This window comes from Tupaia chinensis, unplaced genomic scaffold (genome assembly GCF_000334495.1).
Source record: "Tupaia chinensis unplaced genomic scaffold, TupChi_1.0 Scaffold000281_1, whole genome shotgun sequence".
In the NCBI taxonomy this organism is placed as follows: domain Eukaryota; kingdom Metazoa; phylum Chordata; class Mammalia; order Scandentia; family Tupaiidae; genus Tupaia; species Tupaia belangeri.
The window spans coordinates 2,894,842-2,917,959 of NW_006159764.1; the positions used below are offsets into that span (position 1 = coordinate 2,894,842).

At 37.1% G+C, this 23,118-nt stretch overlaps 1 long non-coding RNA gene across 1 annotated transcript in view; it reads left to right on the forward strand.

Moving 5' to 3' along the window:
- Positions 1-10,742, forward strand: part of LOC114008079 (uncharacterized) — a 54,611-nt gene extending 43,869 nt beyond the window's left edge. The window contains exon 3 of the long non-coding RNA XR_003549641.1: positions 10,710-10,742. This is a non-coding gene — a long non-coding RNA (uncharacterized LOC114008079). The remainder of the gene's footprint in view (positions 1-10,709) is intronic.
- Positions 10,743-23,118: the final 12,376 nt, after the last annotated feature.

Here is a 23,118-nt window from a genome sequence, read left to right on the forward strand (position 1 = left end):
TAGGGAAATTATTAATTAATAAGCTGAAAAATTAGGAGCATAAACATCCTCACATAAAAAGAAGAGGCTAGAAGAGTTATATAAAAAAGTCAGGAAAATTCTAGCTGCTTAGCAGTTTGACATATTTTAATTTTGAAAATAATTACATTTTTAATTGGAAGTCAATTTTTTATTGTAAAACAAATGTCTGCAGTACTAATGATCCTGATGTTAGAGATGGTTTATGAACCTCTAGATCTGCATTTTACCAGCGTGATATCCACTTCCAACACACACACACGCACACACATGCTTGTTGTGTAGGCAACCCATCTAGCTTTCTTTTTTAAAATTATTTTTAGACTTTTGTTATAGGGCATAAGTGCTCAATAGATAGACACAGAGAGAGAGACAGGCACAGAGAGGGAAAGTGAGAAATCAACACCCCTACCCACAGGCCACACCATAATCTTTCTCCTTTCATTCTCCTCTTGGGATTTTGGCATTCACACACATGTACCTGGTGTGTTTCTCAGGCAACCAGGTCCAGTTCTTGAACCATGGAGTTGGCCATGTGGAACCCAGCACCTTAACTACCATGCCACCTGCTGGCCCACTTTTAAGGTTTCTTTTATTTTGGATATTTCTGACTTCCCCTAAGAATATTGGATATTTCAACTTTTATATCATTTTATATTTGTTCCCTTATGATGTTCCACTTAGGTGGCTGCTCGCATGTCTGTTTCACATGTCTCTTGGCTCCCTTCTGCCACTCCCCTTTACCACGTTATGCCATGGGCACTTCGCCCTCTTCATCTTGCAGAGATCCACCTATGGCTGCTCTTCCTTGGACCACAGCATGATACCTCACCTCAGCTACCACATGCATTCTTTCCTTACCTCAGTAACAGAGACCACTGAGTGCTGAGTTCCCATTGCTTCCACTGTTCCCCAGAACACTGACACTCATGCATCTTCTCAAAAGTGAGTGAACACTTGCTATCAGTCCATACCAGCCTTTGTTTCTAGTAGATGACCCCATGGTCTTCCATAACCATGAATGCATACTGAAAGTGCGTATGTGTGCTAGCCCAGTCTCACTGGGAGAGAGCCAGCCCCTGTGTCAGAGGGATTGGTTCTGCCCTCTGCGCTGAAGTATCCACAGGTACAATCTCTGACCTTCCAGAAGTTGTAAATATTATTCTTTGATCAGGAAAATTCCACCACAACAGTAGAGGTGCCAAAAAACTTAATTGCTTGTTAATTCCTACATAAGTAGCTCCAGGAATTACAAGAAAACCCAGTTTTTATTTCCCCGTACTCTTCTTGTCTTTCATCAGTTCTCAGGAAACTGAGGCCAAGATTGAAGCAGGGCAAACTCAGAGGCATAATTTTCAAACATACTTACCAATGTTTTTTATTTATTTATTTTTTTTCTGACAGAGTTCTCTAAATAACAGTTCTTATGAGGCATGCTAACATGAGAAAACACCTTCTCCATGGCCTTTCTGGGTAGGATTAGTCAGAATTGATACACTGACTCTATTTCAAAACTTTCATTTTCCTCTTCTTAACCAAGATCTCTCTTTGTAAGCATCCTTAATCATTTATCTTGTGGTCATGCTTCAAATGTTCCTCAGCAGCTACGATGGGCCTGTCCCGGTTACTGGTCTGGTTGTCTCATACCAAAGAGGAATGGCCAGAGATTAAGAGTCAGTGTCAAAACACTTTTTTGGCCAGAGTTGAGCAACAAGATAAGCTTGAAAAGAGTGGCTCTCAGAGCAAGGTTACCTGAAGTCCATTGATCTTAAATTTGTCAGGAACTTCTATTCAAGAGTACTTTTAAAATCGTTTTCTTAGGAATCAATTTTGAACTATGGATAATAAAATCCTAAAATAACTGTGATTAATACAGCTGAGTGGATAGCAGTTCATTACATATGATGCAACTGACAAAAATTCCCCTATTTCTATTGCACGTAACAGTCAAAGATAACCAGAATTTGACTGACTGTATCACATCAGTGCTGTCAAAACCTGCCCCCAAATTTTAAATGGTCTTAATAACACATGGCAATATTTGTATAAACTTCACTTCATCAATTGATATTACTTCTATAAATTGATACATTAGATAAACCTAGGTCAAAAATACTTAATTTAGAAATTAATCTTGCCGTTTTGAGTCCCTTAAATATTGTTCTTCTTTCTTTTTCCCCTTGATTCCTTCCTTCTCCTTCCATCTCCCACTTTCCACCCTTCTCTCCCACTGTCTCCGTGTCATGATTGCTCTCCATGCTCTTATACCTTTCAGTCATTCCGTTTCTGCCATAGAGTGCCGACATTGGTATAGATTGAGTGGGGACATACAATGCCTCTTTCATAGTCTAAATGATGGACACAAGGCTCTGATTAAAAAAAATAATAATAACCTTGGAGAAGCTTGTCCAGGATGTCGGAAAATTTACAGTATCTGAGTAACACAGATCATAGATTACTGAGAAACAATATTTACTTATTTAACCAAATCAAAAAAATAATTTTTTGAAAGGTTTTTGCTATAGGGCATGTGTGCTCACCGGAAATACAGACAGACAGAAAGCAAGAAATCATCCCTCAGGAAGGATGGCCACGCTGCAACCCCTTCTCCTCCATTCTCCTCTCGGAATCTTGGGCACGCATGCACACGCACCCAGCATGAATTTAAGCCACTGAGTCTGGGACTTGAACCACAGTCGACTACATAGGAGTCCAGCAACATAGCCATTACGCTGTTGATCCCAATAATCAAAATATTTTAATACAGAATATTATCAGTTGAAGGGTTTAATCTTTTAAAGCTCAGTTTTCCTAAATAATAAAAACCCTATAAACACAAACACTGTTTCTCAAGCAAGTTATTAAGATGTAAAGAAAACCTCATGCAGTATGGCTGTTTCCACTAAGGGTAGATCAATACTTTTATGCAAAACTTTTTTTTCCTTCTGTTTAATTTTTTTTATTTTTAATTTTATTTTTTTTATTAAATTTATTTATTTACATTCATTCACTGTACATCATTACAGCATACAAAGTGAGATTTTCCATCCAGAGTACATGTATATTGGCTCAATCAAGCACATCAACATACATGTTATTGTCAACAAATAATTTTCCATTTCTTGTTTCCTGTATGTTTTGCTTTTTTCCCCCCATCCTTGATTCCTTATCTCTTACTCTCTGCCATTTCCCACTCTCCTCCCACACTGTCTCTGTTATCTGTATTTGCTTTGTATACTTCCCCCCCATATTTTATTGAGTCATTAAAGATATTCCAACCATTTTTCCTAGGCCCCAAAATTTACCAAACAGAAATGTATCTTTATACTTCTAGCTTTTTATTTTCCACATCTTTTCTTGCTATTTTTACTACGTAGGGTTCTTTTTATATAAGTTTGGTTTTGGAAATGATCTTAAATAAGTTGATTTAGATCAAATTTCATACATTAACCAGAATTTTAGCTCTTGGTAACCTTAATTCCCAGAAGCAAGAAATCTTAAATTGTCATATACCAGCAGCTTATGAATATGCATCTTATAATCTCCAAAATCATTTGCTTTCCCAACACATTTTTTTCAATGTAGATCAAAACAATGCTATTAATTGACCTAATATTCCTTACTTAAAGATTTCTCAGACAATTTATGAATACTCAGCATAACATTAAGAGCTCAAGCTACCTGAAAATTTGCTGGGGTGTTTTCCCTCTAAGCTTGAGACACCCCCTCTTCCAGTGCCCTGTTTCCTGAGACTAAGCACACTGTTTCTTCTGCAGCTTTTTTCTTGCGTCCATTTTTCCTCCTTTTTTGAAGTCCCTACTGCAGTAGAAAACAAATTTCACTGCTTGTTTCAATCCTTTCCCTTCTCCAGTTAGCCTTTACACTATTCACCCATAGGCAGTGTCTGTCAGCGGCGAAGTGTTCATTCCTATTGCTCCCTCCACTTTCTGTGGTTTATTTCAGATGTCTGGTACACTCTGATGAATAAAAGTCATATTGACCATTCTCCTATTTTCTGAAGCTCAGGGGTGGGGGTGGGGTCAATGTCTGTGTACTTTCTATAAATTTGATATTTTTTTCCATAAATTCAGAGGGTCCACTGAGGGCTTCTGTTGTAATTCTTGTTTTTTTACTGAGGCTCTTACATTTGGGGAACACCGACTTTATTCCTCCTGAGATACACTTCCTGTAATGTTCTAGTCTAGCCATTCTTTATCCATTCTCACCGTTAGGGTCTCAGTTTGGATTAGCTTAAGGAACGGTGCCTTCTGGTCTGGTGTATCCTAGGGTGTTCAGTATGAACCCGCCCTGCTTCTTCTATTGCCTTATCTAGTGATAGCCTCCTTTTATGAGCTCTGAGTAAGATATTTATGAGAGCCTGAATGCCTGCATAGTTAGGGTGGTGAGTGGCAAGAAGGTGGAAAATAGCTCTACCATCCCCGAAGGAGCCTCTTGTTAGGGAGGATTAGAATTCTTCCATTTGAGTAAATCTGAAGTAGTGAAAAGCTGTAAGCTAAACAGTATCCAGCCAGGGCTCCCTATTGATTCATCCCTACTGGGTTCTAAGAAGGGGGATATTGGCCTGCTCTGAGCTCAGATCTTCCCAGACCAAAAGTAATTTCCATCCTCTCTGAGGGGAGACAGAGGCTCTGTAGCCTGCCCTAAGCAGGAGAGAGTTCAGTTGGCACTTTGTCTTCCATTGGCATGGGAGCTGAAGGGTTTAATGCATCCACTAGCATCTGAGTGCAATCTTTTCCTCTGTCTCCTTTATCTCTGTACCCTGACCAGCAGGGTAAACTTTAGAACTTATGTGGGGCCATGGGAACAGCAGTTAGCATAATGGCTATGTCTCTGGACTCCCATGTAGTCAACTGCCGTTTGAACCCGGTGGCTTAAACTCACGCTGGGTGTGCGTATGTGTGCATGTGTGCCCAAGATCCTGAGAGGAGAATGGAGGAGAAGGTATTGCAGCATGCCCATCCACCCTGGGGAGGGGGTGATTTCTTGCTTTCTTTCTCTCTGTCTCTCTCTTCTCTGTCTTTCTGGCAAACGTGCATGCCGTTAGAAGGTGGCTTGGTAGTTAAAGGCACTAGACTCCCATGTGGCCAACCATGATTCAAGTCCCAGACCTGGCAGCTTGCTTTCTTCCATTCCTCCTCTCTCTCTCTCTCACTCTGTCTTTCTCTGGCCAAATTAAAATAAGTGAAATTAAATAAAATAATTCTCTTTTAAAGAAAGAACTCATGTTACCCATTTGTATCACTCACACAAACCCATAAGACACAAATTAAAATGTCACCGACTACAAAAGACCACAGATTACTAATGTATACTTAAAATTCAAACATATCGGGTTTCTCCCAAGGCAAACTTGAGAATTTATGCTACCCACTCAAACACATGGACATTACCAACTACAATTTATGCTACCCACTCAAACAGCATGGACATTACCAACTACAAAAGAGTCACCAATACAAAAATGGACCTCAGGGTCCAGTGAGCCTGGTTTCACTTCCCATAGTGCCCACACGGTTCCTTCTGCAGAACCTAAGCGGGAATTTCTGGTCTTTGACCCAGAGGATCAGTTTCACATACTTAAAATGAGCACATCCGCTCTGACCTCCATTTTCACTCCAGCTAAATTCAGTGGCAGATCTCAGTGTCAAGGTCCAGGAAGGTCCCTGGAACTAACCTAGTTCCAGCAGATGCAGGTAATGTGGAGTGATCATTTCCACGGATTGCTGCTGCTCATAAGGCCTCCTGTTACTGGCCAGTTAAATCTGGCTGCAGTTTCTTATGTTCTGAAACAAGAGGCAAAGACCGGAAAAGAAGGGAGTTTATTTTTGCAACTGGTTACAGAGAAAGCATCAGCCAGGACCATGAAACTGTCTTGAGAAAAACTCAACATTTTCTCAGTATTTATAGGTATAAATACAAACCATTCCTTACTACAATCAGAGTCAATTGCTTTCCCTTAAGAAATGATCCTAATTCTGTTTTATGAGAAATAACTATTCTGGTTCCTCATCTGAGCAGTCTTCAACCAGATCTGCCAATGACTCAGCATTTGGTCAGATTGTTCTTGCTAGGGAAGAGGTCTTTCTCAATTTCAAAATGGCTGCAGTTTTGCTGGATGGCTTCATGTTGACTATCTCGAGTATTACCATTTTCAGAATGTCATACAACTAGAGTTAAATTTTATGTAGAGTTGTAAGAATGGCTTCTTTCACACAGCAACGTACATTTAAACATTAGACTTTTTATGATATGAGAGCTTATTTCTTTCTCTTGCTATATAAGCTTCCATTGTATGGGTGTAATGAAGTGTATTCACCTATGGAAGAATATCTTGGCACCTTCTAGTGTTTAGTGATGGTAAATAAAGCTGCTATATGAGTTTATATGTAGGTTTTAATGTGGACCTGTGTTCTCAGTTTAGTTGGATAACTACCTAGTTGTAGAATTGCTGGATTATATGGTAAGAAATTGCCAGATGGTCCTTCAAAGTAGCTGGGCCAGTTTACATTTTCCACGAGCAGGAAAGAGAATTCCTATGGTTCCACAGCCTTGCCTGCAATTGAAATGTTGAGTTATTTGGATTACATCCACTCTAATAGGTGTCCAGTGGTATCTCCTTGTTTTAATTTGCCAGTCCTTCATGTCTTATGCTGTTGAGCATATTTTCACATGTTTATCTTTTATCTATATAACATGTAGTAATTTAAAAAAAAAATTCCAGAGAGTCATATTTTCTGAAACACTCTGGGAAATGCTGCCCTAGTTCATTATAAAAATGCAGAAATATTTTTAGTGGACATTTTTACTAAATTGAGAGATTATGTAATGTTTCAAATAATGACCACACAAAATATCAAAATTTAAAATATTCAAGTGTCTGGGCAGTAGGTGGCATGGTGGTTAAAAGCTTAATTCCCACAAGGCCAATCACAGTTTGAGTCCTGGACATGGCGGCTTGAAAATCACGCTGAGCGTTTGTGTGTTTGCATGCCAAAAATTTGAGAGGAGAATGTAGAAGAAGGGATTGTGGCATGACCATCCACTCTGGGGTGTAACATTTTACTTTTCCTCTGTCTCTGGCAAGCTCATGTGCCCTATGTAAATAAAATAAAAAATAAAAAAAAACCTCATGGTTATTTACTATTTTATCTGATCTTCTTCAATTTTGTTGATGATATTTTGTGGCAAATCTTTAAAATTAATGTAACATAAGCAGTTTTAAATATTTCTTGAGTCTTAAAGTAAAACTATACTTATATTCATATTTTTTATTAGCACTTGGAAACATTCTCATTTAAGATAATAATCCTTATGTTTATACATGTTTAGCTGTATAATACAAAATAACATGTTTTATAGTAATGAATGTAAAACAATGACTTCATGTATATATTATATACCCAAAACATTTATTAAGATAATTTATTTTTAAGTTTTTAAAAAAGTGTATCTCAGTGAGTTTTCAAAGTCATTGAATAATAAATCAAAATGTTTTTAAGGAGCAGAATGACTCATACATTTTATTTAAAGAAGGTAGAAATGTAAACAAATCATTTTAATACAATGGTATGTTCTATAAGAATATAAAAAGACAGAGGGAAAGTAGTATGATAAGTTTCCCAAAGAGAAGAAGCTGAAACAGGCCTAATAATTTCATAAAATGCTTACTTGATATTCTACAGAAATAGACAAGGAGACTCTTCCCTGCTAAGAAGTGTATGCTTGTGCATTTCTTAAAACCTGGTGAAATACTAGAGTATTGTCTCTTACCGACAGTCACTAATGAATCTAATAAATAGAAGGCCTTAGTCCAAACAAACACATTATTCCAAATGACAGAAGTGTAAGCATGACTAATTAATGAATTTGCTAATATTTGTTTCCTACTTATGAGAACATTATACTGAGTTAGAACTAATTACCGGTACATATACTACAGAAAATACACCCAAATCTCTAAACCCAGATATTTCATGTCATACTTCATATAATGATAGCTTTTCTGTTTAAAGGTCTAATACACAAATACTAGTTCAGAATACAATAATAAATCGTGGGCACATTTATTTAACAATTATGATTTAGAATAAGAATTTTCTCAAATTTGAAAATAGGAGTCAAAGAGCTCTTCTAATTTGTGTATCTATTCATGATGTTTTTATTTTAAAGTTTATTTATTTATTTCTTTGGGAAATGCTGCCCCTTGACAGAGACAGATGGAGAGAAAGAGACCGAGAGAGAGACAGCTCTCCAACAGAGTCTCGACACTACAATGATCCCCAACCTCACCTAGCACTAGATCAAGCTCACGAGTGTGCCCAGTACACTCAGACAGGTCTCTGGACTTGAACCAGGAACCTTCCCATGTAGGATTACCTCACAGAGCCTTGTGTTTTATTGCTGAGACACAGTCAAGCCTCCCTGCTACAATTTTTTGGAAAAATGAAGTATGATACAAAAACTCTTAGTAACTCGATACTTAAAATCTTTATACAAAACTCAAGCCCAGGACCAGGCATTGAGTTATCATGGCATTTTTGTTCTATCACACTTCATCGTAAACTTTTATACACGCGTTGGAAGAACTCTGAATCCTAGACTACAACATGTTCACATTATTTTATTTTCAAAAAACAAAACATGATCATTTTACTTTTCACTTTCCCCAAAATTTAGCAATTCCCAAAACCTCTGACAGTAAGAGAGAGAGAGGCTACCTACTTTATTATGTCAAATGTTTGCCTGTTATTTATTTATTTATTTATTTATTTATTTATTTATTTGGTGTGGTTTTGAGAGAGATTTTTTTCTATAGGGCATGTGCACTCACTGGAGAGACAGAGAGACACAGAAAGACAGAAGGAGAGAAATCACCCCCTGGGGGGATGGTCACTTTGCAATCCCTTACCCTTCTTGGGATCTTAGGCACGCATCCGATGTGAGGGCGTGAAGTTTAAATCACCAGGTCCAGGATGAATTTCAGTCAACTTTGTGGGAGTCCAGTGATATGACCATTACTTCATCTGCTGGTCCCTTGGTTATTTAAGAAACAATCAACTGCATTTTTAGATGATATTCTTCATGTTTGCTAAGGAATCGGTTAGTATGCTCTTGATATACATTGAAAACAAGATGCATTTTGTGTCATCCAAATGTAGCTATTGATGATATAAATAGTTTGAACACATTTATTAAGAAAAATGATGTATTTAAAGAGAGTCGATGGGACCAGAAGTTGGCGTAATGGCTATGTTGCTGGTCTCCCATGTAGTCAACCGCCATTCGAGTCCCGAACCTGGTGGTTTAAACCCATGCTGGGCATGTGTGTGTGCGTGCCCAAGATCCCTAGAAGAGAATGGAGGAGAAGGGATTGCAGCATGGCCATTCCCCCTGTTGGGTGGTGGCGGTCGGGGGGGGGGGCGTTCTTGCGTTCTGGGGGGGTGGTGGTGGGGGGGGGGTGATTTCTTGCTTTCTGTCTCTCTGTCTCCCTCTGTCTTTCTGGCAAGTGCACGCACCCTATAGCAAAAACCTCTATAAAAGATAAATAAAATAAAAAAAAGAAAGAAAGTCGATGGATATTTTATTCTATTATGAGGGAAATGTAGAAACTATGACAGTACTCTTGCCATTTGAAACTTGAGTAGAAAGAAAAGAGAAATAATGTTTATCAAGATTTAGAAATCATACTAACTCTTGCTAGAGTAGTGTTAATCCATAGTGTGGAGTTTGTTGAAATCCAGAATAAGCAGTACATGTGAATATGCAAAATCATATTTACAAAATGTAATTTATTCACATCCTCATACTGCCCCTGTTTTTCCTCTTTTTTAAAAAAATGACCAACATACTGAAAAAAAAAAAAAAAATGGTCTTACTGGAAAGCAAAAATAATCAAGCATCTAAAGACTTGGCTCAGTAACTTTGAGAAACTGTTTCCTGTATTTTTTTTTTTTTCAGTTTTCTCCATCACAACATTAACCTAGATATCAACAGGATAATTTCAGTTATTTACTACTATCAAAAGATTAATGAGCATTTTATGACCTGTGTCGCATCTAAACAGTTCCTAGTAATCCCCCCAAGCTTCACTTCTATTTGGGACTGCCTTCTGGCTGCTCCCTCTTCATCTCCTTCTCTTGCCCTTTCATTTAATCTTAAATCTATTATTTTGCCTTTTTATAGGAACCATGTTTCCTTGACTTTTATAGACATTATTTGAAATTTATTTGTGTTTCTTTGACTTTTATAGATTCTAGTTGAAATTTACTTGTTTTGTATAGTATATATTGTGGAGACCTAGGCTATTTCTCATCTCTTGCACATATGTTTTCCTTCCCTTGTGTCGCAGAAAATTTCTTGGTTCCTTTCTTATTCTTTAAATTTATTTCTGGAATCTCTATCTTTCTCTTTATTTATGTGGAGCCTGATATGTCACTCAGAAATAAGATAATTTTTTGTTTTGTTCCTTCTTTTAGAATTCTCTCACTTTGAACTAGAAGGTGTTTGTAGATGTCTTTGGGGTCAACTGTAAAGCACATTAGCAGTTTAATCACTGAGCTGGTTGTTCTCTATTGGCACTTAGCTTTGCTTTCAACCTGCTGCGACATCTCTTCCTTTCAAGGAAGTAGAAAGCCTACAGACTTTATTTTCATCAATCCTTGATTTTTTAGGGTCTGCCAGAGGGGAATGATAATGAAGGATGGTAAGGTAAGTATGAGGAAGCAGCCCTTTTCCTCTGCATCTTGGGTGGCTCCAGAAAGGATGGCAGGAGACCGAAATATTGCTGGTGGGTCAGTTTTTCTGACTGCACATTTTTGGAATTCTCCATTGTAATCCAAAGTAGCCTGGCCATTCCACAGTCCATGTGGTCATCACTCCCACCAGAACAAGCAAATCACTTTCTGCCTCAGACTTGCCTTTAGTTCCACGCCATTTATGTGAAGTTGTGCATTTGCTGACATGGAATAGAAACAGTCCATTATTCACTGGCAATGAAGGCATAACTATCAGATGACAAGAGATTAACAACACTTGAATCCAATCCTTGAAAGCTTATTTTTGAGTCTTTCTGTTTGTTGTTGTTCCAAATACCATTTGAGTCAAAGTTTAGCTGGTATATCAAAACCACTCTAGTGATGACAAGTCATCAGGAATTCAAAGCAAGGAATTGATGGCAGAGACTTTGGCAGGACCAGCAAGCTAAAGGAAGGAGGTGCTGAAGAAGGAAAGATATTCTGACAAGGGAGGGTGTTTGCTAGCATCTAGAAAGTTCCCCTTGCCTCCCACCTGCTATAGGTATGGCCTCTGCCACTTCTGTTGCAGTTACTGTTGTTGCTTCCTGGGAACTGAGCTGCCCACTCTCCACAGATGCTATGGACACTACCGCAGATTCAGCTGAAGCCACTGTTAGAGTCACTGTGCAGACAACACAGGGATAGAGACAATGGCTATTTTCTTGCTTTTGCTAGTGTTCCCATGGGGAAAGCTGACTCCTGGGACTCTGTCCTGAAAGATTTGTCCCTGAGGGCTTACAAAAATACGTTTTGCAGCCTCTTTTAGCCCCTTAACAATACAGAGGAAAACATGGATAGGCACTGAGAGACAAAAATGTCTCACTGGCAGTGGAGAGTCTGTACAGGTCAAGCAGCAGGGGCTATTGAGGAAGGAGAGATTCATCTTTGCAAAGATTTTGCTATTTGGGACAAACATACTGAATTAACTTTAAACCCAGTGTTACTGTACCTCCTGCCAGGGAAAGATTTGATTCTTAAGATCGTCTTGTCTACCTAGACAATTATTAAGAGAACAAAAATCTTTTTTCTTTCTTTTTTTGGGGGTAATTTTGCCACAGAGAGTGTGCACTCTCTGGAGAGGAACAGAGAGAGGAGAAAGTGAGAAAGCACCTACACAGGGTTTGGTCATGCCACAATCCCTTCTCCTCCATTGCTTCGTCCTGTTGAGATTCTGGGTATACATGCACCTGTTCCCAGCATGTTTTTCAAGCAGTCAGTCCAGTACTTAAAATGTACTATCAGCCATGTGGGATTTACTTGCCTTAACCAGTATGCCACCAGCTGGCTCAGCAAAAAATCAAAATCTTTTATCCCAAGTAAAAACTGTTTTTCCTAGGGCTGCTGCTATCACCACCAAATGCTCCCTGCATTGAGCTGGTTCCATAGCCCAGGAGAAGCCAGTTTCCATGGGGATGACTAAGGTTCAAATCCTGGCCCTGTGACTTACAAAGCATGCCTGCCGGGTGTGGTGTGCATGGAGGCCTAGGATCAACAGGGTGGGGATTGGAAAAACAGCTTGTGGGGTGACAGGGTACCACTGATGGGAGGGCTGATTTCTTTCTCTTTCACACAAGCACTCTGGCATTAAAAGAGAAAAAGAAGAAGAAGAAGAAGAAGAAGAAGAAGAAGAAGAAGAAGAAGAAGAAGAAGAAGAAGAAGAAGAAGAAGAAGGAGAAGAAGAAAAGGAAATTGTTTGTGTAAAGTATAATTGGACAACCATTTGAGTTTTTAGGTCTAATTCTGATTATCATCCATTTCTGTGTTGAAGAAGATTCTTAAAAACTACCACCTGCTGCTACAAGCTTTCTGTTAGACACAAAAAGGAGACACGACTCCACTTAACACCACCACAGGCTTTCTCATTGGGACCGAAGCCGTAACAGCTCTTCTGCAGTGACATAGGCTGACCTGTGACAATAAAGGCACTTCAGTTGAAATAGTTCCTCCGATTCTCAGGGGTTGCTCCCATTTCAGCCATTTCCCTATCAAAGGTGCGCACAGGATGTAGAACCTTCTCTGGATTATCTAGAAGAGAAGGCGCATTCTTTCAAAAAAGAGATTTAAAATTTAGGCTGGTGAGTTAATAAAAAGTTCTTTTTAAAAAATCAGTAAATTACAGCATGTTTACTGTTTTAATTTAAATCACACAGTGGTAAAATTCAGTGTTGTGGTCATTGAATAATAGTGCTGCTTGCAGTTTATCATCTGGAAAAGAGTATTTGAACTTAAGATTATCGATGATTTTTAAGAACTCTGAAATGAGAGCTAGGCTGAGATTTGAACTTCAAAAGCATCACCTTAGATGATTGAGGTTTGCTCTTTAAAGTGTGTGGGTCATTTCTTCTCCTACAGTTGTTGTCTAGCTCCTGAAATCTGAACAGTAACTTATAAAGATGACCTCAACAACGTTCTTACGTATGCAGAAATCTAGCAATAATGAAGTTATAACATATTTTATTGGGTTCTTGCAGTGGTTAGGCATCCTGCCAAACACTTTATATACTCCCTTTAACTCTTCCCACAATCTTACTAAAGAAGTATTATCATTTTCTAGAACAATATTTGAAATTTGCTGTCAGTTTTTTAACTCAATGACCTTAGGCAAGTTTCTTAAATTCTCTGTTTTTCAATCTTCAATCTGAAAAAATCTGGAAAACAAAACCCAGTGTATCTATGTGATGGGGTGACACAGAATGTATAGAATGTTAACGATAGTGTGGCACAGTGTATTTTCCTGTTTTTAAAAATTGTTAGGCATCTCCTGAATTGATATCTCTGTCATAAAAATGTTGTACTGATGATTACATTATAGAAAACTTATTTTTATCTTGGAGAATCTTAATTCTTGAGATACAATACATTTCTCTTCATGTTTAATGATTACTTCTATACTAAGAAAATGAACAGTAGCATTACTACTATAAATTTTAAATGGACCACAGCTACCTCCATCATATTTAAGTAAACCACGGTTGGTGAAGGTCTATACCATCACACAATTACATGCATTCAAAATTAAGCATTTTCTTTCTCAGCTAGCTTCCGTCAGGATCCCGGGAGTCAGCTCTTTTATTGTTCTGTTGCTGAAAATCATAAACTGGATGGGATACAAAACAGTGACCAGAACACCCGTCTGGACTTAGATGTTCCGTTTAGGATTACTTCTCTATATTTATTAGGTCTGTGACACTGAGCACTCGTTACCTTTATATCTTCTTCCCAGGAAACTTTGGTGGGCTGTGAGGAGGCCAGGGGACCTTTGTGACCATTTATCATGCACTGATGTTTCTTCCATCTGTGGACGTAAGGACTTGGCTATTCTTATTACTAAAGAAAACCAACGAGACTTAACCTGTTCCCTTCCCGTAAGATGATTTATAACAAAGGAATAGATACATAGAAAATAGTTTTTGGTCTTCTTTCCCTTGACTATATCATTAGAATTTCTCTTCTTTTGTCCACTGGTCAGTGATACAGACATTAGAGACAAGAGGCAGCTCTGTGTCCCAAGTGAAAAAGAAAAAATACGATAATTACATTTTTATATCTTTCTTCTTTTCCTTGTCTCTTCACTTCTGTGATAAAGTGTGTGCACTCATCAGAGACAAAGAGAGACAGAGAGAGAGAGAGGGAGAAAGGGAGAAAAATAACCCCCTGGGTGGGTTTGGCTATGACACAATTCTTTTTTTTTTTAATTTATTTTACATTCATTCACTGTATATCATTGCAGCATACAAAATGAATTTTTCTCATGCAAAATACACTGTATATTGGCTCAATCCAATACCTGTTGGAATTTTCAGCATGTACACATATGCGCCCGGCAAGATTTTCAAGTTTCTGAATCTGAGACTCCAACCATGTAGTCAGGTTTGTGACATCCAGCACCTGAACTTCACCCCACCTACTGGCCTTTGTATTTTGGATTTCTTTACTGACAATCTGAATACAAAAAGAGGAAACAACTCAACCTAGTGGTCAAATGATGAAGAAGTTTTTGGCCATGAAATTAGACTGATAGAAAATTTTGCCTGTCACTTTTAGGACAACAAAAAATTACCAGACAACTTTAAAACAGTTCATAGATAGAGTCTTTCATCAATAGAGGAATGAGAAACCAACATTGCTAATATCTCTTGAACAATACTATCTAGAGAAACATGGAAGAAATTTGCAGGCTGAATTTTATTTATTGTCTTAAATGAATCTATTTTATACTGTGTAGGCTGGAAAGAAGATATTTTTTCCCCAATTTTGGTAAAAACTCACCAAACATAAAACTTAGAAAGATTATAAAAATATTAACTGAAAAATGGTTCACTAAAATATGCGGCAGTTCTAATGTAATGTGTGAACAAAATTATCTTTGAAAATCTTGAAGCTACCCCCAAGCTATGATTTTAGACATTTTATACATTTAATGATAATTTTGTATACACAGTTTGTGCCTTGACATGCGTGTATAAATTTAATCATATAGGAACGAGCAGTTAGCATAATGGCTATGTCGCTGGACTCCCACGTAGTCAACCGCAGTTTGACTTTAAGTATCCCGGACCCTGTGGCTTAAAACTCACGCCGGGCGTGTGTGCGTGCGTGCCCAAGATCCCGAGAGAAGAACGGAGGAGAAGGGATTGCGGCATGACCATCTCCCCGGGGGTGATTTCTCACTTTCTGTCTCTATGTCTCTGTCTGTCTGGCGAGCACACATGCCTTATAGCAAAAACCACTCAAAAAAAAAAAAAAGAATTATAGTCAAAAGGTGGGAATATGTCAAAGGAACAAATATGTATGTACAAGTATGTGTGCTAAGTCAGAATTATTGCAGAGCAGGTACGGTAAGAAAACTAAGTAAGGCCTCTCACACAAAGGTAGTGGGAAGAGGTTAAAGTGACTGATATGTGAGATTTAAGGATATAAATATACAGTAATAATAGTAACTGACATTTATTGAGTATTTTTAATGTACCAATTGCTGTAATAGTGTTTCACGCAAATTTTGTCACTTAATTATGATTGTAAAATTTATTAGCAAGGCTACATTAATTTTATAGGTTAAGGGAACTTAGTGGCAAAGAAGTTACATAAGTAACCAATGGAATGTGATGGAAGTGACGTAAGGTGACTTCTTAAGACCTTGCAACATCTGTTTCCATCTTTGAGTATTGCACTGATTCTGCCAGACAAAGAAGTTGGCTTCCCTTTCTAGAGTATGATATACCATGGAGACGAAAGCCCAGGCATCTTCGGCTATCAACAGCATTAATTGTTAGCCACTGAGTGTAGCTGTCTTGAAACTTTGAGTTCAGCCAGTCCACCTGTGTGGAGTGTGTTAGGAAGGGATGAACCACAACCAATATGAAAAGGAAAAAAGTAAAGCCCAATTTATAGCAGTTGGAGCTTTCTGTGTGAAGACATCTACCATGACTGATTTCAGGCCATCAGTGTGCTGGTGCTTGGCTCACAGAATTCCACAACCATTAGCTCTTGTGGAGTGGCGGAAGCCAGTGTCCACCTACCATTGTCTCCTGTTGAATGCAGTGGCATGAGGGAGCCTAGCGGAAACCACAAAAGGAACCCCCTCAGCACTCTAGAAATGGAAATTGTTGTTATAAGCTACCACATTTTGGGGTATTCTGGCCTGCATCAAGGACTAACTAAAGCAAAGTATCAGATGAAAACTGAAGAACAAGAATGATATTTAACACAGAAAAATGTTCATTTCTTTCAGTGGGCTAATGATAATATTAAGAAAAAAAAAAGACCACAATAGATTCTCATGCACAAATTATGTTACCAATTAATTAAATGTTAAGAATTTAATTATTCTCAAGGCCAGCAGGAGGTTGGTGGTTAAGGGTGCTGGAGTCCCACATGGCCAAGCACAGTTCAAGTCCCAGACCTGGTGGCTTGCTTTCTCACTTTCTCTCTCTATCTCTTCCTGCCTCTCTGGTCAAATAAAAATAAATAAATAAAGTTAAATAAAATAATTCTAAAAAATTTTAATTATTCTCTCTAAAATGATGTGTGCAATTTTAATAGAGTAATCAATGGTGCAAAAGAAAACTCAGAAATCTACATCTTTTCACAAGTAATGAGAAATTATTATTATATCTAAATGCATGTAAAGAATGCAATATCTCTTACTGTAAGTTTTAGACAGAGATATTTGTATATGAGAGAAATATATCCATTCATAGATCTCTAGAGTTTATATTGTCATGTCAGACTTTTTAAAAAACTGCACAAGTAGAAGATTTCCATATTCATTATTCCCCACAATAACCCCAGTAGGCAAGCATTCAGTTTTGTACTTATGCATGAAGTGAGGGACTCAGAAGATATTTGTAATTTTCCTTAGTGGGCATTAAGTGGGAAAACCAGAATTCACACTTTATTCTAATTCCACATTTGATACCATAGTCTTTCCATTCTGGCATGCTGTCTACTAATCAATTTGTTTAAAACATATTAATCAGACATATAAATATGAGTTTGAAACAAAAAACTTTATTCTGACTTAGAAATTATTTGCAAATTAACTATTCACATGAGATGTGTCTGTGTCTCATTGTGAGGTCAATCTATTGTAGCACCTGCCAAAATTTTCCTTGAGTTATTTCCTATTAATGACAAGAAGTATGCTGAACACTTTCCAGTTGGTCAGAACCATGGGAATTTATTAGCAGTTGCATTTATCAGCTACTGATTTGAGAATACTATGCATATTAATAATGACTGCTATAGGCATTTTTCCGTCGTACAGTATAGAGCTCAATTGATAGTGATAGCTAATGAGAATATTCCCCAATAAAGAAGATGGAAGACAGTGATTTTTCTTTAATGTAGTTTCTGTTGTGATTAAATCTCGTTGACAACATGGGGAATCTGCTCGGATAGATTTAACTAGCTCTATGTTATGAACTTCTTCCCCTAATGAGGAGGAGGAGACTTAAAAACCATATTCAGAGCACACCTAGTGCCAGTGAAACTTTAAGTAAATAAATCCTCGCCTCTGTTGCACTGAAGTAAGATGGAATTGCTCATCACTAGAGGTATTAGGAGCTGAAAATCCATTTAATAAAATGTGGTAGAGAGAACCACAGCATGGTTGTAGTAAACTACCTCTAGTTCTTTTGAAATCTGGATTGTTTTTGGTTTCTCTGATTTAGTGGTGCAACATGTAGCTTGCGTATCTTCACATGAAACAACTATTCCTAGCACAATTTTTTGTTCCCAGCGTTTGAGTTCTTTATGTGATAGACTTACTGTGAATGTTGAAGAAGGCAGCTTGCTCTCTTTCTAAACCCCTCAGATGAAGAAAAACTAGCTTTTGGGGCCACATGGTGGCGCAGAAATAATATAATAATACAAAACTGAGAGGCGGTAGGATTACTAACATCAGAAAGGGAAAAAAATAAAAAGGTAGATATTATTACATATTATATAAACAATAAAAACACAAGTGGGAGCAACCCATGGCCTGGTGGTTAAGGCAATTGGATCTCACATGGCCGACTATACAATTTTAATCCCAGACTCTGTGACATGAAAACATGCTAAGTACATGTGTATGTGTGCTCAACATCTCAAGAGGAAGGAGGAATGGAGAAGGGACTGTGGGGTTACCATTTCCCATAGAGAGTGCTTTCTGTCTTTCCCTCTCTTGCTCTGTTTCTCTGTCTTTCTTCAGTGAGCAAACATAAACTCTAGAAAAATTTGAAACATACACACGCACATACACACGAGGATGTCATGAATAACTTTATTGCAAAACTTTTAAAAATTTAGATGAACAAATGCTTTGAGTATCAAACCTTAGAAAACATATATTGAAACATAGAATTTTGAAATAGTCCCAAATCCTGTTAAGCAATAGGATTTGTTTATAAAAACATTTCGGGAACCAGCAGTTAGTGTAATGGCTATGTCGCTGGACTTCCACGTAGTCGACTGCGGTTCGCGTCCTGGACCCGATGGCTTAAAACTCACACCGGGTGCGTGTGCATGCGTGTCCAAGATCCCAAGAGGAGAATGGAGGAGAAGGGATTGCGGCGTGACCATCCCTCCTGGGGGGTGATTTCTCGCTTTCTGTCTCTATGTCTCTCTCTGTCTGTCTGGTGAGCGCACATGCCCTATAGTGAAAAAAAATTCATAAAAATTTCAAAAAAGGAAATAAAAAATGAGAACTGATTTTAAGAGTGATTCATTGGAAGAGATTAAAAAAGGCACTAATATGAACAATTTCTCAAAGATAAAAATAAAAGACAAAGCAAATTCTACTCATTCACAAAGCTAGGATACAACAGGATTACAAGAAAAGGCAACTATAGGGCCCAGAAGATGGAATAGTGGTTACATTGCTGGACTGCCACATGACCAATGGTGGTTTGGGTCCTGGACATGGAGGATTGAAAATCATGCTGGGTGCTTGTATCTGCTCAAGATCCTGGGAGGAGAATGGAGGATAAGGGACTGTGGCATGGCCATGCCTTCTGAGGAGTGATTTCTTACTTTCCCTCTCACTGTCTCTGTCTCTGTCTCTCTCCAATGAGCACATGTGCCCTAAGGCAAAAAGTTCTTTAAAAGATAAAAGAAAAAAAGTTAACTATAAACCAAAGACTATTACTAAAAGTAAAGCAAAAATTCTCAAAAATTTCTATAATTTAAAGTCCCTTCAAAATTCTTAAGTTGGCAATTAAACTCTAAGGTGATGGTATTAAGGAGTGGAGCCTTTTAGAATGCATGTAAGTCTTGAGGGTCCCACTCTCATGAATGGATTAGTACTCTTATTAGAGGCTGAAGGGGGTACCCTACGACATTTTAATTCTTCACTTTCTCCCATGTGAGGACAGCAACGAAGAGCCATCTTTGATGCAGAGAACCATCCTTGCAGATACCAAATCTGCTAGCACTTTCATCTTGGGTTTCTCAAACTAGAAGGATAAGGAATGGATTTCTAATCTTATAAATTAATCAGCTCAGGATATAGTGTTATAGCAGCATGAACAGGCTAGGAAAAAAATGGTGACTCTTATCCCATAATATATGCAAATAATAAGAGATGATTTAACATTTAAAATTAAACTGTGCAGAAAAAAATACTAAGAAGTATAGGATAAAATTCAATAAATATTCATGATAACAACTTTTAGCAGAGATGAGAACTTCTTCAAGCTATTAAGCACTAACAACAGAATATCAACATAAATTATCAGAGTTACTACAGAAACTTAGAGACTGGAAATATGGAATATGTTAATTTGATAAAATTGGTAGCTGTAAGGTCAATATACAAAAATTGACTAAACTTTTCTTTGCCAGCAATGAACAAATAGAACATAAAGCAATAATACATGCTTGAAATGATTAGTATTTTTGTGCCCTGATTTTATAATTACATATTGTATACATGTATTGAAAAACTAAATTTGGGGTCAGCAAGTAGTGTAGGTTATGGTGCTGGACTCCCACATCACTGAGTGCAGTTCAAGCTCCAGCAGTTTGAAAATTACCCTGGACACCTGTGCTTGCATGCCCAAAATCTCAGGAGGAAAATGAAGGAGAAGGGATTGCGGTATGGCCACCCCTTTTTTGTGGGGTGACTTCTCACTTTCCCTCTCACTGTTTCTCTCTGGCAAGCACATGCATGGATTGCAAAAACCTGAAAAAAAAAAAAAAAAACAGCAAAACTACATTGACCCCATAACTATATATTTCTTTTATGTGTCAACTAAAAATTTTATTAAAGAGTGAATTAAAAAATTATAAAATGCACCATGTGTAATAACAAAAAAATCGTTAAATGTCTATAAATTAATCTATTATAAAAGCTGTACACTTTCTATTTTCAAAGGAAACAAATAGAAAAATAATAAAATAAATAAAATATTTAACTAAATGGAGAAATAGAAACTGTTTATAAATAAGAACACTCAATATTAAAATGATGTCAATTATTTCCAAATTATTTTATACATTGAGTATGATTCCAAACAAAATCTCCGCATTTTTTATAAAAAATAAATAAGTTAATTTATATTTTTTCTGAAGGTAGAAATGGCCAATAACAACCAAGTCAATACTGAAGAAAAACAACAAAGCTCTAAAACATTCACAAGGAGCTATTTTACCAAGAGTTACTGTAAAGGTATAGTACTTAAAAGTTTATGTTAGCATAATAAAAAATGAATTTATAAGAAAAATAAAATAAGGAATCAAAACAAAGCAACACATGTAAGGTTATGTCATTTATTGAATGATGAACATGGGGTTAGCAGTTGGCATAGTGGTTAAGGTACTGGATTCCCACATGGCTGACCGTGGTTCCAGTCCCAGACCTGGTGGCTTGAAACTCACCCTGTGCACATTTGCATGCGTGACCAAAATCCAGAGAGGAGAATGGAAGAGAAGGAATTGTGGCATGGCCATCCTCATTGGGGGATGATTTCTCTCTTTCTCTCTGTTTATTCAGTGAGCACGTGTACTCTGTAGCAAAAAAATCTCTCTTTCTAAAGAAAGAAAAGAAAGAACAGTAGGAAAAAGGTCATCTTCTCAAGACATGTGGCCTCAGTATGTAGTAGGCTCTATTATCTAGGTTTGAGACTCTACAATGTTTGCACAATAATGAAAGTAGCCTAATGATAAATTTCTCAGAATGTATTAATATTTCTGATGTTAATAAGAATCTACATATACTCAATAAATCGTATCTAAATTATGTAAGGAAAACCTACAAATATATACAAGAAAAGCAGACAATCTTATAGAAATATTGGCATAGGTTGAATATCTCTAATTTGAATGTTTAAATCCAAGATGCTGAAATCTAAAAATTTTTGAACACCTATATGACAAAATTTTACACCTGACTTCATGTGATAGGTCACAGCCAAAACACTGCAATGCAAATTTTATTGTATAAAATTAGCTTCAGGCTCTCGATTTAAGATGTATATGATAGAAATATATTTTGTGTTTAGAGCTGAATCTTGTTCCCAAGATATTATGTATAAGCAAATATTCTAAAATTGAAAAAATCTTAAATTGAAACATTTCTAATATCAAGCATTTTTGTATAAGGGATACTGGATCTAGCTTCATAAAACAGGACACCCAAATGGCCAGGAAATAACTGTAAAAGAGGATATTTAAATGACCAATACACATGTAAAAAGTTACTGAACTATGTTGGTTATTAGAAAACTTAAATAATCTGAGATACATATATAAGAATGGCAAAGTGAAAATAGCACAGACAATATTAAGTGTTGGAAAGGATATGGAGAACCTGGAACTCTTGTCCACTAGAGGTAGAAAGGCAGATGTCGTCCACACTTCAGTAAACCATTGCAGTCCTCTAATACAGCTGCATGTGCAATGGAAAAAATTTTAATTGCTATTTTCAGCACACATCTGCATATGAGCACAATAAATCATCTATAAAAATCCATAACAACAATATTCAAAATAATTTTCTAAAAGGCACAGAAAAAATCCATCATCCATTTTAAAAAAATATATAAATTGTGTAACATAAATTGAATAGCATACTATACAAGAATGAGAAAACGTCCTACAGTCAACGTGGATGACTCAAACATAATGTTTGGTGAAAGAGGCTATGTTTAAAAGGACACATAATGCATTATGGTATGTATTGAAAAGGGAATGATATTAACATAGCATTGGATTATTCATTTTAAATTAATTAATTATTTTTAGTTTTTGTCATAGAGTGCATATGCTTGCTAAAGAGAGAAAAAGAGAACAATGAGAGGGAAAGTGAGAAACCACTCCCCTGGGAAATGGCCATGCCTCAATCCTTTCTCCTCCATTCTCCTAAGATTTTGAGCACATGCACCCAGTGGATTATCAAACCACCAAGTCCAGAACTAAAAACAGGTTAGCCATGTGGGAGTCCAACATCTTAGCCACTACACCACCTGCTGGCCTCTCGTTGAATTACTCTTTATCAACACTTGCAATCCTCCCTCAATATGCAAGCTTAATTTCAAGTAGCATAGGAGATTATAATTGTTACTTACTCCCCAAAAATATTTAAACTGTTTCCCACAGTTCATTACTTTTCCCTGTGTGCTTTTATTCCTACATCATTAAGCGTAGTTATCTGCCAAGATATTACACACACACACACACACACACACAATATTGCAATAAAATTTTTAACAAACAGAAAAAAATAAAGTCAAATAAAAAGCGATAAAGCCTGGTGGCCGATTAAAGGTTAGAATATTGTAACTTGTAAAAACTTGATTTCTGGTTT